The sequence below is a fragment of the Rhinoderma darwinii genome, chromosome 1, assembly GCF_050947455.1.
Source record: "Rhinoderma darwinii isolate aRhiDar2 chromosome 1, aRhiDar2.hap1, whole genome shotgun sequence".
Lineage (NCBI taxonomy): Eukaryota > Metazoa > Chordata > Amphibia > Anura > Rhinodermatidae > Rhinoderma > Rhinoderma darwinii.
In genome coordinates this window covers 461,608,104-461,625,223 of record NC_134687.1, presented here as the reverse complement: position 1 = coordinate 461,625,223, position 17,120 = coordinate 461,608,104, and the positions used below count along the sequence as shown (strand labels likewise).

At 47.3% G+C, this 17,120-nt stretch overlaps 1 protein-coding gene across 6 annotated transcripts in view; it reads left to right on the top strand.

Annotated features, from left to right (window-relative positions):
• The first annotated feature begins 2,093 nt into the window (after nt 1-2,093).
• Nucleotides 2,094-17,120, top strand: part of EP400 (E1A binding protein p400) — a 157,402-nt gene continuing 142,375 nt past the window's right edge. For 4 of the 6 annotated variants that reach the window (XM_075832945.1, XM_075832935.1, XM_075832928.1 and 1 more), the window contains exon 1: nt 2,094-2,201. The gene's annotated coding sequence lies outside the window, so the exon portion shown is untranslated. Of the gene's footprint in view, nt 2,202-2,376; nt 2,705-3,221; nt 3,322-17,120 lie in introns of those variants that run through there. The other 2 variants (XM_075832898.1, XM_075832919.1) reach the window with 2 other exon arrangements.

The following is a 17,120-nucleotide window of genomic DNA, read 5'->3' as shown; positions in this document are numbered from 1 at the left end:
CACACCTCCCCCTTGTAGACAGTGCCATACAGTCCCCCACCTCCCCCTTGTAGATCGTGCCATACAGTCCCCCACCTCCCCCTTGTAGACAGTGCCATACAGCCCCCACTCCTCCCCCTTGTAGACAGTGCCATACACTCCCCCACCTCCCCCTTGTAGATCGTGCCATACAGTCCACGCACCTCCCCCTTGTAGACTGTGCCCCCAAACAAAAACAAAAATTGTACTCACCTAGGCCCTGTTCCCACGACAAACTGAGCTGCTCCATGACGGGATCCTGCAGCCTAGTACAGAGTTTCCCAACCTTTTCGGACTCGAGGCAGCACTGGAAAAATAACATTTCCTCAGGGCCCCCCTACCGAAAATTGTTTTGAGAAAGACCGAAAACGGCGAAGAACAAGCACTACACTCGTAGGGCATGTTCACACACGGTTTTTGTAAGGCAAAAAAAAAATCTGCCTCAAAATTCCTTCAGCAACTGACGGCGTTGGGTGACCTTTTTTTTGTGGTTTTTCTTAAGCTGTTGAAGCGAATGCAAAAGACGCAGGAAAATAAGCTCCAAACGAGCGCCGCAGGTATTTTTTGCCTCCTATTAATTTCAATTGGAGGTCAGAGGTGGAAACCACTTGAAGACGATCAGCCCCCCAATCACAGTAAAATGACCATCAGCCCCCCAATCACAGTAAAATGACCATCAGCCCCCCCCACTCACAGATTCCCCCTGGTAGGGAGTGCGCCGCACAGCCCCCTGGTAGGGAGTGCCACACTGCCCACAGCTCCCTGGTAGGGAGTGCCACACTGCCCACAGCCCCCTGGTAGGGAGTGCCACACTGCCCACAGCCCCCTGGTAGGGAGTGCCACACAGCCCACAGCCCCCTGGTTGGTAGTGCCACACAGCCCACAGTCCCATGGTAGGGAGTGCCACACTGCCCACAGCCCCCTTGTAGTGCAAGGACTATGAAATGACCCTGATAGCTGGCGGGCAATAGACATTCAAAAAAGGACAACTGTGCAGGAGCACACAAAATACCCAGCTTTCCCAGCTATCAAATAAATGTGTGGAAATAAACTAAGATATAACTTTTTAGTCTGAGTAAAGGATTAATCCTTTTAGCTAGATTAAATTAAAGTTATATCTTAGTTTATTTCCACACTTTTTTTTTTTGATACCCGGGAAAGCTGGGTATTTTGTGTGCTCCTGCACAGTTGTCCTTTTTTTGTAGGTAGTGCCGCCACCCCCTCCCCCTCCCCATCCCTTCCAGTATAGATAGCTCCACTGTAGCTCCCTGAAGGAGCGCCGCTTGATTCCTCTGTCCATATATGGACAGTGACATCAGGGGAAACTCCTGAAGCGGAATCCCCGGTCACAGCGTTGTAGACGCTCCATGACGTCATTGTCGTCTCCTGGAGTGGAATCCCCATAGAGTCTGCAATGCTGTGACCGGGGATTCCGCTTCAGGAGTTTCCCCCGATGTCACTGTCCATATATGGACAGAGGCATCAAGCAGCGCTCCAGGAGCGGAATCCCCGGCTTCTGCTCCTTCAGGGAGCTACAGTGGCGATAGTAGACCTCAGAGCAGGGAGATACCTCCCTGCTCTGCTATAGTGCCGTCACTACCGCTATAGCAGCCGCTGCTAGCGGCGCCACCTCCCTCATGCCCAGTGTCACCGCTATGAGCCACTATGGCTGCTATACAGCGGTAGCGACGGCCATTAAGTGAAGAAGCGCCCGGGTGGAAAGGCGACTGCAGTTAGTGTGTGTATCCCCGCTGGTAGTTGTAACTGCGCGGGGATACACACACTCGCGGGCGCCCCTCTTGCAGTGTTGAGGCTGGCGCCCTGTTCGAACATATCTAAGGTCGGCCATGTGTGTCGGCTAGTCTGGCCGTAAACTTAGATACTGGCTGTCGTCACGTGCACATAGTCCCGGTGCTGATGGTAGAGTCGGGACAGCGCTCACTAATGTGTGCACCGCTATCTAGCGAGCGCCGTGGGTCTGCTGCTGTCGTCAGCCGTTACGTGGCATCTGATTGGCTCAGCTTCTCTAGCCCACTGGCCGCTATCTAGACTTGTCACAGCTCAGCTGATGCCTTTGTCTGCTTAGGTACGTCCTGCGCATGCGTCAACGGTCCGGCCCTCCGTTGAACGCTCTGTTGTCAGTAGAAAGCGGCGCCCGGCCTTGGTACTGATGGGGGAGACAGGTGAGTCTCTTTATCTGAGGAGGAAACGGCCTTTTGAGGCGACGCAGCGGAAACTGGTTTTGTGGACTTGGCCGCTGTCCCTATCACTGCAAGCAGGCCTGCCCCCTCACGTAGCTCCGGGCCTGCACCGCCCCCTCCCGGCCCAACTCCCTGCTGTCAGCGCCGAGCCTAGCTGTCACCTGCGCGAAGAGGAGGATGCTCCCTAACCGCTGGCCGTCATTCTGCAGCAATAGTTTCCATCTTGCCCGTCATCCTTCCCACTGACGTCTCCAGGTCCGTGACTGACATCTTTCCCCTGGAGCTGTCATTCACGATCCTGTGCTGCCGCCAGGGACTTATCTGTGGAGAATCCACCCGCGTCTGTTGTCACGTTATAGCAGACTGAGCCCCTCTGTACCGCTGATTCTCTGGCCGTGCTGCCACAAGCCCTGTGCTTCATAGTAACGGCGTCCTCTGTGTGTGGTATGGATGACACTCAGCTACTAGAATATAGTGGGCGGCAAGTAAGTAAATAGCCTCAAAGCGGCTGCATTGTTAAGGCTGGGTTCACACAGAGTTTTTTGACGCGGAAACCGCGCCGCAAGACTCTTCAAAAACGGCCCGAAAATGCCTCCCATTGATTTCAATGGGAGGCGGAGGCGTGTTTTTCCCACGAGCGGTAAAACCGCCTCGCGGGAAAAAGAAGCGACATGCCCTGTCTTTGGGCATTTACGCCTCTGACCTCCCATTAACATCAATGGGGGGCAGAGAAAGCGTATTTCGCGGAGTTTTATGCCCGCAGGTGAAAAACTCAGCGAAAATCTACGTGCTGGGAGAGGAAAATCTGCCTCAAACTTCCAAATGGAATTTTGAGGCAGAATTTCCGCCTGCAAAAAACTCTGTGTGAACATAGCCTAATAGTACCGGCTTATAATATACACTATCTGGCCAAAAGTATGTGGACACCTGACCAGCACACCTCTATGAGCTTGTTGACATAAAACTATGGGTGTTAATATGGAGTTGGTCCTCCATTTGCAGATAAAATCGCTTCCACAAAGAAGCAGGGGGAGGAAACCTCCAGCTCACCAGTCCAACGTCTGACACTCCAACTGCGCTCGGATCTCCGCGACGGTCCACGGTAGGTAGAAAATGGAAAACACAAGAAGTTGATCCAGCGCTGTTGTTGTGTTTAAAAAGGAATCCTGTTCCTATTTTTATTGAATATGAAAAGTAAAATCAGACGAACAAACAGACGTGGTAACAAGGCAGTTTTCAGGTAGGTATTCGGAGCCTACGCGTTTTGCATACAAATCTGCAACATAGTTAAATAGAGAAAAATAATCCGTTAAAGACTTGAATATAAAGAATTAAAACGGAGAACATTAGTGCGTGTGATATGTATGTGGACAATTTGGTAGTTGTGTGTTAGAAACAATAATTGCAACATACATTCGTAGGTAAGTATCAAATGCTGGTTGTTTTTCTTATATCGCGATGTTTTATAGGGAAATGTTTTGGGAGAACAGTCCTCCGTATCGCTGATCTATTGCAATATCAATGTATAAATATATTTGGGATACTTGTGCCCCAGGGCGGTATAATAAGATAAAATACTAATTAATCATTATGTTTATGTATTCAATGTTTAATGGAACTAGGAGGGACAGAGCCTAGGTTTTAATAATTTTGGGTTGGCTTATTACAACAGCAGGTTTATATAATCCTAATGATATAATAATATCCTCGGTAGTATATTGGTTTCTTTTTGCTCGTGTAAATTCCCCTATTGGAATGGATAAAATTGTGTGTTTGGGATGGTTGGAACTGGCATGGAGAATAGTATTACCGGATATTGGCTTTTGGTAAATTTCAGAATGTATGGCTTTTCCTGCTGTAGCAGTACGTTTTAGATCCAAAAAATTGATACTGTCCGCCTGGGAATTGTATGTAAACCTCAAATTAAAGTCGTTGTTATTGAGATATAGAAGAAAGTCAGGTATGGCAGACACATCGTCCACCCATATAAAGAGGAGGTCATCGATGTATCTGCCATACCAATGTACATGGCTAGCAAAAGGATTGGTAGTGGAGAACAGGGTGATTTCTTCCCACCATGCCATAACGAGGTTGGCCAACGAAGGCGAAGATTTAGCCCCCATTGATACTCTGTTAAACATTGAATACATAAACATAATGATTAATTAGTATTTTATCTTATTATACCACCCTGGGACACAAGTATCCCAAATATATTTATACATTGATATTGCAATAGATCAGCGATACGGAGGACTGTTCTCCAAAAAACATTTCCCTATAAAACATAGCAATATAATAAAAACAACCAGCATTTGATACTTACCTACAAATGTATGTTGCAATTATTGTTTTTAACACACAACTACCAAATTGTCCACATACATATCACACGCACTAATGTTCTCCGTTTTAAGTCCTTATATTCAAGTCTTTAACGGATTATTTTTCTCTATTTAACTATGTTGCAGATTTGTATGCAAAATGTTCCAATTATTCACTGCTGCTCAAGTCTATAGGGGTTTAAACACACTTACATGATCTGATGATCCCCCATGGCTCTGGTTTTGGTGCGGTTTGTGTTACTGGCCGGGATTCCCCAGCAGGAATGTGGCCAACACTATAGAAAATGACAAATAAAAGATTGATATAAATACATCACTACAGTTTATTACATTGCAAATAACAAGAGATTTATATAATAAAATAATTAAATTTCTAACAAAATTTTTTTTTGTAAATTCACAGGTCTCCGGACTTTTGAGTTTCAGAATATTATTTGTTTAATATAGTTAAAATACACCTATATACCGCATACAACAAACTTACCTCTGGATACTAAAGGGTTACTTTGCACTTGGAGTTTTGAATACTCCAGCTGCTTCTATCGTAGTATATACGGCCCCACCTACATAGCCACTCTATATAAACCCGCTGACCATGAGCACCAGTGAATAATAGCCATGGCTAAGAACACCGCAAGTGTTCAAAACGCGTAGGCTCCGAATACCAACCTGAAAACTGCCTTGTTACCACGTCTGTTTGTTCGTCTGATTTTACTCATATTCAATAAAAATAGGAACATGATTCCTTTTTAAACACAACAGCGCTGGATCAACTTCTTGTGTTTTCCAAAATTGCTTCCACTCTTCTGGGAAGGTTTTCAACAAGATTTTGGAGGAATTTTTTTACATTCATCCAGAAGAGCATTTGTGAGGTCAGACACCGGTGTTGGAAAATAGGGCCTGGCTCTCAATCTCCATTCTAGTTCATCCCAAAAGTGTTGGATGGGGTGGAGGTCAGGACTCTGTGTGGGCCAGACTAGTTCTTTTACAGCAAACTCACCCAACCATGTCCTTATGGACCTTGCTTTGTGCACTGGGGCAGTTAGGCTAGAACAGAAGAGAGCCGAACCCCAAACTGCTCCCATAAAATTGGAAGCATACAATTGTGCAAAATGTCTTAGTATGCTGAAGCATTAAGATTTCCCTTCACTGGAACGAAGGGGCCTAGGCCAACCCCTGAAAAACAACCCCATAGCATTATCCCCCCCCCCCACCAAACTTTGACTGCATTGTGCCAACTGTAGACAGGTAACGTTCTCCTGGGATTCACCAAACCCAGACTCATCCATCAGACTGCCAGATAGAGAAGCGTGGTTAGTCACTCCACAGATCATATTTCCACTGCTCCAGAGTCCAGTGGCGGCGCCCTTTACACCACTCCATCCGACGCTTGTCGATTTTAGGATAGTTTGGAACTTTAGTAAGTGATATAAGAGAATAGGCGATCTTTACATGCCACGTACTTCACATTTGGTGGCCGCACTCTGAGTTTGTGTGGGCTACCACTTTGTGGCTGTGCTATTCTTACTTTTAGACACCTATACTTGACAATAATAGCACTTACAGTAGACCAGAACAGTTATAGCAGGTCAGATATTTACAAACTGACCTATGGCAAAAGTGGCATCCTATGACAGCGCCACATGTAAAGTCAGTGAACTCTTCAGTACGATACCCACTAAATGAGGTCACATGAGCACTTTCTGCACTTCTCAGCGGGGGAAGAGGATAACATGAGTGGTTCTTCTGGCTGCTCAGATTCATTCCACTGCTGTCGATCGTGAAGTCTTTTTTTTTTTTATTTTAATACGTTTTCTTGTGTATAAAATTGCAATAACGCATACTATGTCAAATCTCAAACATAACCCATACCCCTATGAGGAAGAGAGGAGAATTAAGAAAAAAATTAAACCTCCTGCACCTTTAGTTAAAGGGTAACTAAACTTTCAAAAAACTTTTTGACATATTAGAAGTTTTGATCAGTGGAGGTTCGAGCACAGAGACCTCCACCGGTGGCTAAAACAAAGTGACAGGAGCGCTCAGGTGAGTGCTGAGCCACTTAGTTTCCGACTGTCTTTCATTGGAAAACCGAACAATTGGTGTACGGATCTACAGACTTTCTATTGAGCCCGTACACCGCGCCGATGAAAGCCAATTAGAAACGAAGCGGCACAGCGCTTGCCCGAGCGCTTCTGCCGCTTCGTTTTAGTGATCGGTGGTTGTCTCAATGTTCGGACCCCCACTGATCAAAATTTCTGACATGTCACTATGACATGTCAAAAGTTTTTTGAAAGTTTAGTTACCCTTTAATTATATAGTGCTTTCCCTTTCCCAGTAATTTTTGTATCCATGTGTTTCACGCACACATATATTTTTCAGAGGTATTATTTTTTTAGACCAGTTATTTTCTCATAATGGACAAGTTCACAGCTTCTTTCCATTCAGCTACTACTCAGAGGTTCATTCCTGTAATGTTTTTTTCTGGCAATATACAATACCCGAGCTGTTACCCAATTTATTGTCTGAATCAATTCCGTATCTCCAAATATACATGCTTTAGGATCACCAGGTATATTTACCCTGAAAATACCTTTTCTCTTTAATATTGTCCCACAATACTGATGCAATTTTGGGCAATTCCCTAGCACGTGTATCAGATCTCCTGTTCTTGTCTTACACCTTGGGCATAAATCGGTTTACCTCCTCTTCATTGAATGTAATATATGGGGAGTAAAATATTCTCTATGTAATAAATATATAATTGTGATGTTCTTTCAGATTTATATAATGAGGATTTGTTACTGCACCTAACATATTATGCCATTCTTTCTCTCTGATATTATCACCACATCTGAATCCCATTTCAATTTCATTGATATTTGTCCATTCTTTGATTTAAAATATTATACATCTTTCTACTTCCCTTTTTTTCTAAGTATTGGTTTTGGACAATAAACCATTTTTTTTTTTTTTTGTTAAATCTCCAAATTTCAAGGAATTGTCCAGGTTTTATTTGTTTAATTTATTTATAGAATATGATACAGTTCTCTAATATGCATGTATTAAAAAAACCTGCTCACTTACCAGTCTTATACAAGAGTGATAGCCTCTGTCTGTCCAAGATGGCTATACCAATTTTTTTTAGTGTTACCTGAATGGCAGTAGCCACATGATGTGTGGTTGCTGGGTCACATGGCTGCCGCCATCTTTAGTCCATTCAGTTATACTATGATTGCATTAATATGGATAACTGAATGGACTAAAGATGGTGGCAGTTTTATACAAGTAAATACATACACCGTGAAGTAGTTGTTGTTCATCATTATTCCATCAATATTAGTATTCACTTATCCCATGGATGTGTCCTCTATGTGGCCCCAACACGTGTGTGGATGGAGAGGTCACATGACCGACAGCATGTTTAGTCCTTTTCCGTTAGACCATGGATGCATTAAACAGGACTAATCTGTGGGCTATACCATTCTACTATCTACAGTCTAGTGGCGACATGCTTTACACCACTCCATGGATGTTAATGCCAGAGGAAGTTTAGAACTCTGCAGTTATTGAGTAAGCAGAGCTTTGGCGACTTTTATGTACTATGCGCCTCAGAAATTTGCGACCGCGCTCTGTAACTTTACGTGGTCTGCCACTTCAAGGCCGACGTGCTGTGGTTCCTAAACGCTTCCACTTTCAATAATACCACTCACAGTTTATCATCGAATATCTTGGAGTGAAGAGATTTTACAAACTGACTTGTTGCAATGATGGCATTAGGGCCGGACAATTAATCTAATTAATTTGATACGCCCTCAAGGACTCTCACAATTCTGTTTTTTAACAGAATTGTAGAATCGATTCTTTAGTAGCGTCGTTGCCGTGCTGCAGGAGGAAGCTCCGCCCCACCGCCTTGTCACTGCCTGGTCCTCCCCGCTCTGTACTGAACAAAATGATAGAATATGGAACAGTAGTTCCGCGGGGATGCAGAGACTCCTAGTACATAGCCACACCACCCTGTAGATACCGCCCTGCTGTAAATAGCACCCCCTTGCAGATGGCATCCCCCCTTGTACCTTGTAGATCGCACCACAACCCCCTTATAGATCGCGCCGCTGAAGATAGCATCCCCTTGTACCTTGTAGATCGCACCCCCCCTTGTACCTTGTAGATCGCACCACCGCCACCCCTTGTACCTTGTAGATCGCACCACCACCCCCCCTTGTACCTTGTAGATCGCACCACAACCCCCCCTTTTAGATCGCGCCGCTGTAGCTCCCACTAGGAGCTAAATCCACGACCAAAGCGTCGGCAACCTCTGGCCGGGGATTCCGCTCCTAGTGGCAGCTACAGTGGCGCGATCAAGGGCAATGGAGGGGGTAGAGTGCGATTTACAAGGAGTGGTGGGTGCAGTCTACAAGGGAGGCAGGTGGTGCTGCGATCTGCAAGGGGGGTGGGGGTGCGATCTGCAAGGGAGGGGGGTGCTGCGATCTACATGTGGGAGTGCAATATACAAGGTGGGGTACGATCTACCTGGGGGTGCTATATGCAATGGGGTGTGGCACTGTGGCCCTATATTGGGGGGGGTTGGCACTATGTTGGCACTGTCACTACATGTGGGCCCTATGTCACTACATGTGGGCACTGTGGCACTATGTCACTATATGTGGGCACTGGCACTATGTCACTATATCACTATATGTGGGCACTGGCACTATGTCACTATATGTGGGCGCTGGGGCACTATGTCACTATATGTGGACGTTTAGCCACGATGGTATTATGAATTTTGAACCTCCATGTGCGTCACATTAATAGTAATTAACCCCATCATGTTCCCCACAATGGACAACATTGGGTTAATGTGTGAGGTACATGATGGGGTTAATTACTATTAATGTGACGCACATGGAGGTTCAAAATTCATAATACCATCGTGCCTCTAATTAATAAGTGAAAGAAAGCCGTTTTTATTTTATAACCGCGTAAACATCATAAATTCCGCTATAAATTTGCTATTACGGTCGCGACAATACTAAATATGTATATATTTTATGTATTGACTTAGTTTAATGTTTATTGTAAAAAAATGTGTTGTTTTTTTTATTTAACATTACTTTTATTTTTATGTATTTTTTTCTATTTTTAAACTTGAATGTACTGGCATATATCTATCTACTGACAGTACACAGGCAGTTGTTAGGACATACCTAAGGATGCCCTAACAACAGGAAATATGGTCAGACAGCCCTGGGGTTCTTCAATGGACCCTGGATTGTCTGCCCATATATGGTATGTCCCTTGATTGCATCACAGGGATTCCCTGTGACGCGATTCAAAGGGCATCCCCCTTCTCATTTTCCCCTTGAATGCTGCAGTCAGCTTTAAATTAATCGCAGCATTCAGGGGAATAGCGGCGGGGATCAGAGGATTCTCTGATCTGTGCCGTTAGAGCGGGGCTGTGGCTGTGTAATACAGCTATTGCCCCGCTCCTGACATTAAGTGCGCGTGCGCGGTCAGCAAGAGGTGATGCGGCCGGCACTGCACTAATGAGCGGCCGGCACTGAAGACCGAACATGGGGGTGTTTTCCAGTGCGCCCGTCATGTTCTGTCTTCAGTGCCAGCAATCATTAGTGCAGCACCTGCCGCATCACATCATGCTGACAACACACACACACACACACACACACCCTTAGATACGTTCGACCAGTGCGGTCGCACAGGGTGCCAGCCGCCACACTGCAAGAGGGGCGCCAGCGGGTGTGTGTATCCCCGCGCCGTTGCAACTACCAGCGGGTCAGGTGCCACTCGCTAACTGCACCCAGGGCCGGCCTTAGGCAGTCACCTTTCCGCCCGGGCGCTTCTTCACTTAGTGGCCGTCGCTACCGCTGTAGCAGCCATAGCGGTGACACCTGGCATGAGGGCTGTGGCGCCGCTAACAGCCACTGCGGCTGCTATAGCGGTAGCGACGGCAGGTATCTCCCTGCTCTGCAATCTACTAGCGCCACTGTAGCTCCCTGAAGGAGCGGAATCCCCATGTGGCCGGGGATTCCGCTCCTGGAGCGCTCCTTGATGTCTCTGTCCATATATGGACAGTGACATCAGGGGAAACTCCTCAAGCGGAATCCCCGGTCACAGCGTTGCAGACGCAATGACTGGGGATTCCACTCCAGGAGAAGCCAATGACGTCATGGACACAGACGACAGGAGCTTCTCCTGGAGTGGAATTGACGGTCACAGCGTCGGCAACACTGTGGACGGGGATTCCGCTTCAGGAGTTTCCCCTGATGTCACTGTCCATATATGAGACATCAACGAGCGCTCCAGGAGCAGAATCCCCGGCCACATGGGGATTCCGCTCCTTCAGGGAGCTATAGTGGCGCTATCTATACTGGAAGGGGAGGGGGTTGCTATCTACAAGGGGGCTGTTGGTTGTGTGGCACTACCTACAAAAAAGGACAAATGTGCAGGAGCACACAGAATACCCAGCTTTCCCGGCTATCAAATAAATGTGTGGAAATAAACTAAGATATAACTTTTATTTAATCTAGCTAAAAGGATTAATCCTTTAGCTAGACTAAATAAAAGTTATATCTTAGTTTATTTCCACACATTTATTTGATAGCTGGGATAGCTAGGTATTTTGTGTGCTCCTGCACAGTTGTCCTTTTTTGAATGTCTATTGCCCGCCAGCTATCAGGGTCATTTCGTAGTCCTTGCACTACCTACAAGGGGGCTCTGGGCAGGGTGGCGCTCCCAACCAGGGGGCTGCGTGGCGCTCCCAACCAGGGGGCTGCGTGGCGCTCCCAACCAGGGGGCTGCGTGGCGCTCCCAACCAGGGGGCTGCGTGGCGCTCCCAACCAGGGGGCTGCGTGGCGCTCCCAACCAGGGGGCTGCGTGGAGCTACCAACCAGGGGGCTGTGCGGAGCTACCAACCAGGGGGCTGCGAGGCTCTAACAACCAGGGGTCTTTGCGGCGCTCCCAACCAGGGATCTGTGCGGCGCTCCCTACCAGGGGTCTGTGCGGCGCTCCCTACCAGGTGTCTGTGCGGCGCTCTCTACCAGGGGTCTGTGCGGCGCTCCCAACCAGGGGCCTGTGCGGCGCTCCCTACCAGGGGTCTGTGCGGCGCTCCCTACCAGGGGTCTGTGCGGCGCTCCCTACCAGGGGTCTGTGCGGCGCTCCCAACCAGGGGTCTGTGCGGCGCTCCCAACCAGGGGTCTGTGCGGCGCTCCCAACCAAGGGTCTGTGCGGCGCTCCCAACCAGGGGTCTGTGCGGCGCTCCCAACCAGGGGTCTGTGCGGCGCTCCCTACCAGGGGTCTGAGCGTCGCTCTCCGCAAGGGGGCTGTGTGGCGCTACCCACATGGGGCCTGTGTGGCGCTACCCACATGGGGCCTGTGTGGCGCTACCTACAAGGGGCTGTGTGGCGCTACCTACAGGGGAAATCTGTGAGTGGTGGGCTGATGGTCATTTTACTGTGAGTGGGGGGTTGATGGTCATTTTACTGTGAGTGGGGGGCTGATGGTCTTCAAGTGGTTTCCGCCTCTGACCTCCAATTGAAATTAATAGGAGCCAGAAAATACCTGTGGCGCCCGTTTGGAGCTTTTTTTTCCTGCGTCTTTTGCATTCGCTTCAACGGCTTAAGAAAAAACGCAAAAAAAAAGGTCACACAACGCTGTCAGTTGCTGAAGGAATTTTGAGGCAGATTTCTTTTTTGCCTTCTGAACATACCCTACGAGTGTAGTGCTTGTTCTTAGCCGTTTTCTGTCTTTCTCGAAACAATTTTTGGTAGGGGTGCCCTGAGGAAATTTTATTTTTCCAGTGCTGCCTTGAGTCCGAAAAGGTTGGGAAATTCTGTACTAGGGATGTCACGATACCAGAATTTGGACTTCGATACCGATACTTTGTTTAGTATTGCGATTTCGATACCAATTCGATACTTTGCCAACAATAATAAAATAAAAAGTTCTTCCATTTTCTGATGTGAGGCGCGCGGTGTGATGATGAATTTTGAATGTGCCTCACATTAATAGTAATTAACCCCATCATGTTTCTTAGTCATAATGGGTTAATATGTAAGGTACATGATGGGGTTAATTAATATTAATGTGAGGCACATGGGGATTAAATTCGTCACATCTCGTACACCACAATAAGTGATAGAATTATTTTAATGTTTATTGTAAAAAAGGTGTCTGTATTTTTTTTTTTTTAACATTACTTTATTTTTTAAACTTTACTGTACTGGTATATATCTATATTACAGTACATTAGCCTGTGCACTGATAGTACACAGGCAGTCGTTAGGACATACCTAAGTAGGGCCTAACAACAGGAAATATGGTAGGAAAGCCCTGGGGTCCTTCAATGGACCCTGGGCTGTCTGCCCATATATGGTATGTCCCTCAATCGCGTCACAGGAATTCCCTGTGACGCGATCCAAGGGGCATCCCCCCTTCTCATTTTCCCCTGAATGCTGCAGTCCGCTGTGATCGCAGCATTCACGGGAATAACGGCGGAGATTAGAGGTTTCTCTGATCTCCGCCAGCGGGGCTGCGGCTGTATAAAAGTCATTGACCCGCTCCTGACAGGAAGTGCGTGCGCGGTCAGCATGAGGTGATGCGGCCGGCGCTGCACTAATGAGCGCCGGCACCGAAGACAGAACATGGGGTGTTTTGCAGTTCGCCTGCCATGTTCTGTCTTCAGTGCTGCCGCTTATTAGTGCAGCGCCGGCCGCATCGCATCATGCTGACCCCGCACACTACTTATCAGGACTCAGGAGCGCGGCAATGACTATCACATAGCCACAGCTCCGCTCTCATACATTCATGTGTTACTATACTGAGCTGTGCGGCCGCACAGCTAAGTATCGAAATACATGAAATAATGGTATCGAACCGTTTGGGGATGCAGAGTATCGAAACAGTATTGAAGTTTCGATGCATCGTGCATCCCTACTCTGTACTAGGCTACAGGATCCAGTCATGGAGCAGCTCAGTTCGTCATGGGAACGGGGCCTAGGTGAGTACAATTTTTGTTTTTGTTTGGGGGCACTGTCTACAAGGGAGAGGTGTGGGGGGGGGGTACTTTATGGCACGATCTACAAAAAGGAGGTGGGGGATTATGGCACGGTCTACAGCAGGGGTCTCAAACTCGGCCGGGTACATGCTGCCACAGTGCCCCCCGTACATGCTGCCACGGTGCCCCCCCGTACGTGCTGCCACAGTGCCCCCCGTACGTGCTGCCACGGTGCCCCCCGTACGTGCTGCCACGGTGCCCCCCCGTACGTGCTGCCACGGTGCCCCCCCGTACGTGCTGCCACGGTGCCCCCCCGTACGTGCTGCCACGGTGCCCCCCCGTACGTGCTGCCACGGTGCCCCCCCGTACGTGCTGCCACGGTGCCCCCCCGTACGTGCTGCCACGGTGCCCCCCCGTACGTGCTGCCACGGTGCCCCCCCGTACATGCTGCCACGGTGCCCCCCCGTACATGCTGCCACGGTGCCCCCCCGTACATGCTGCCACGGTGCCCCCCGTACATGCTGCCACGGTGCCCTCCGTACATGCTGCCACGGTGCCCTCCGTACATGCTGCCGCAGTGATGTCAGGGGCTTGCCCAGAGCTGGAGTCCCGGAGCAGAGCCGCTTCTAGCACTCTGCCTGGGATTCCAGCTCTGCTCCTGACATCACTGTCCATATATGGACAGAGATGTCAGGGGCAACCCCAGAGCTGGAGTCCCGGGCAGAGCGCTAGTAGACTCTTCCTGGGACTCCAGCTGTGGGCCTGACATCACTGGGACTCCTGCTCTGGGGAAGCCCCTGACATCATTGTCGACGTATGGACAGTGATGTCAGGGAATTCCACAGAGTCCCGGAGCAGAGCCGATACTAGCGCTCTGCACGGGACTGCGGCCCTGTTGATGCCCCAGACATCGCTGTTCATATGTGGACAGCGATGTCAGGGAATTCCAGAGTCCTGGAGCAGAGCCTGTACTAGCGCTCTGCCCGGGACTCCGCTCTGGGGAAGACCCTGACACACGGCTCTGCTCCGGGACTCTGTCCATATATGGACAGCGATGTCAGGGAATTCCACAGAGTCCCAGATCAGAGCCGTGTGTCAGGGTCTTCCCCAGAGCTGAGTCCCGAGCAGAGCGCTAGTACAGGCTATGCTTTGGGACTCTGTGGAATTCCCTGACATCGCTGTCCATATATGGACAGAGTCCCGGAGCAGAGCCGATACTAGCGCTCTGCACGGGACTCCGGCTCTGGGGAAGCCCCAGACATCGCTGTTCATATGTGGACAGCGATGTCAGGGAATTCCAGAGTCTCGGAGCAGAGCCTGTACTAGCGGCTCTGTGTCCCGCGGGCCGCAGATGACAGCCCCAGGGACGGACGGACGCGCACACACGCACGCACACACACACTTGTCAGGACTCAGGAGCGGGGCAATGACTGTATTACACAGCCGTAGCCCCGCTCTACTACATTCATGTGTTACTATACTTAGCTGTACAGCTTAGTATCGAAATACATGAATTAACGATATTGAAACGTTTGAGGGTGTACAGTATCGAAGTTTCGATGCATCATGAACCCTACCATGTAATACTTAATTTCCCATTGCTGTAGGTGAAATGAGGACTCACAAGCAGCTTCCCATAAGGGTATGTTCACACGGCAACGCCAATTACGTCTGAAATTACGGAGCTGTTTTCAGGCGAAAACAGCTCCTGAATTTCAGACGTTTTGACAAGTGCACACGCTTTTCGCGGCGTCTTTTACGGATGTAATTGGAGTTGGTTTTCATTGGAGTCAATGAAAAATGGCTCCAATTACGTCCCAAGAAGTGACATGCACTTCTTTGAGGTGGGCGTCTTTTTATGCGCCGTCTTTTGACAGTGGCGCGTAATAAAATAGCCCATCTGCACAGAACACCGTAAGACCCATTGAATTCAATGGGCAGATGTTTGGAGCCATTTTTCGTCCGTAAATAGGGCGTGTGAACATACCCTAACAATCAGCCCATCTTTAGGTTCCCGGGAAGGGTTTGTCCATACTGACATGCTGGGTCCTCCAATGTGAGATACCTTCTTTGTAGCCTCTCTCTGCTCTGGCTGGCTGGATGATGGTTCTGAACAGAGTGTCATAGTAGGGTTTTTAAAAATGAGTTCTCTAAACTTTACAACCTCCTTAAAATATTTCTCATTAAAAATTAAGTTGACTAATCACAGAAATACAACAGCTCATCTAGTATATGAGAAATTGATAAACATAAATGTAACTTGCCAAAGGAAATTTAAGGGAACATTCACACATGGTGTTTTTGTGCGTTTTTGGCACTGCAGTATTTTTCCACAGCAATCGATCAGGTGTTAAATTGTTATAAACTGAATTTTATGCTATACTGATTTTTAGGGCATTATGTGGGTTTTTATCTGGTCTGTTAATGGTACAGATACTTCAAACACACCCAAAAAAATCACTAACATCTTCTTCATGTAACATCTGCACAACCCAACATTACAGAGGTATACACCCCAGGGGGGGTGTTCTCATCTATAAGGCACACAGAGGCACCATATGATGGCACATATAGTCCCTATAACTGTTTAATACTGAACCGCAGGAACTTTGTGCCACCGGAGGGGCATTGTGCCCTTTGCTGTGTGCATGAGGCCTTAAAACTGTATGTGGGTTTTATTTATTTTTTTATATGCAATTTTTTGTTTGTGATGCAAATGGTTCCGTTGTGTAAATGCAAACAGTTTATGTGATTTGGGTGATTTGTTTGAGATAGATATGAGATAGATATGAGATAGATATGAGATAGATAGATAGATAGATAGATATGCTATTCTTGATTGAAGTCATTGTCAGTCCCTCTTTGTTTGTAGCTCGTTGTCTAGGGATCCGGCCGCCTCTATTTACCTTTAATGTGTGTGTGTGTGTGTGTGTGTGTGTGTGTGTGTGTGTGTATATATATATATATATATGTGTGTGTGTGTGTATATATATATATATGTGTGTGTGTGTGTGTGTGTCTGTGTGTGTGTATATATGTGTGTGTATATATATGTGTGTGTGTGTATATATATATATATGTGTGTGTGTATATATATATGTGTGTGTGTGTATATATATATATATATGTGTGTGTGTGTGTGTGTGTGTGTGTGTATATATATATATATGTGTGTGTGTGTGTGTGTGTGTGTGTGTGTGTGTGTGTGTGTGTGTGTGTATATATATATGTGTATGTGTGTGTGTGTGAATATATATATATATATGTGTGTGTATATATATGTGTGTGTGTGTGTGTGTGTGTATATGTGTATATATATATATGTGTGTGTGTGTAGGTGAGTATAAGTATTGGTATTGTTCACATTGATAACTTCATTTTTATTTTGTTGCAGATTTTGCTGAACCGATTGGACTACATATTTGATTCGTTGGACTACTGCATAGATCTACGTTTTCTCAAATTTTAATAAAATGGTTAACGAGGGTTTTGTGGGGGATTTTTTATTTCAATAAAAAAAAATTGTATTTGTGTTTTTTTTTT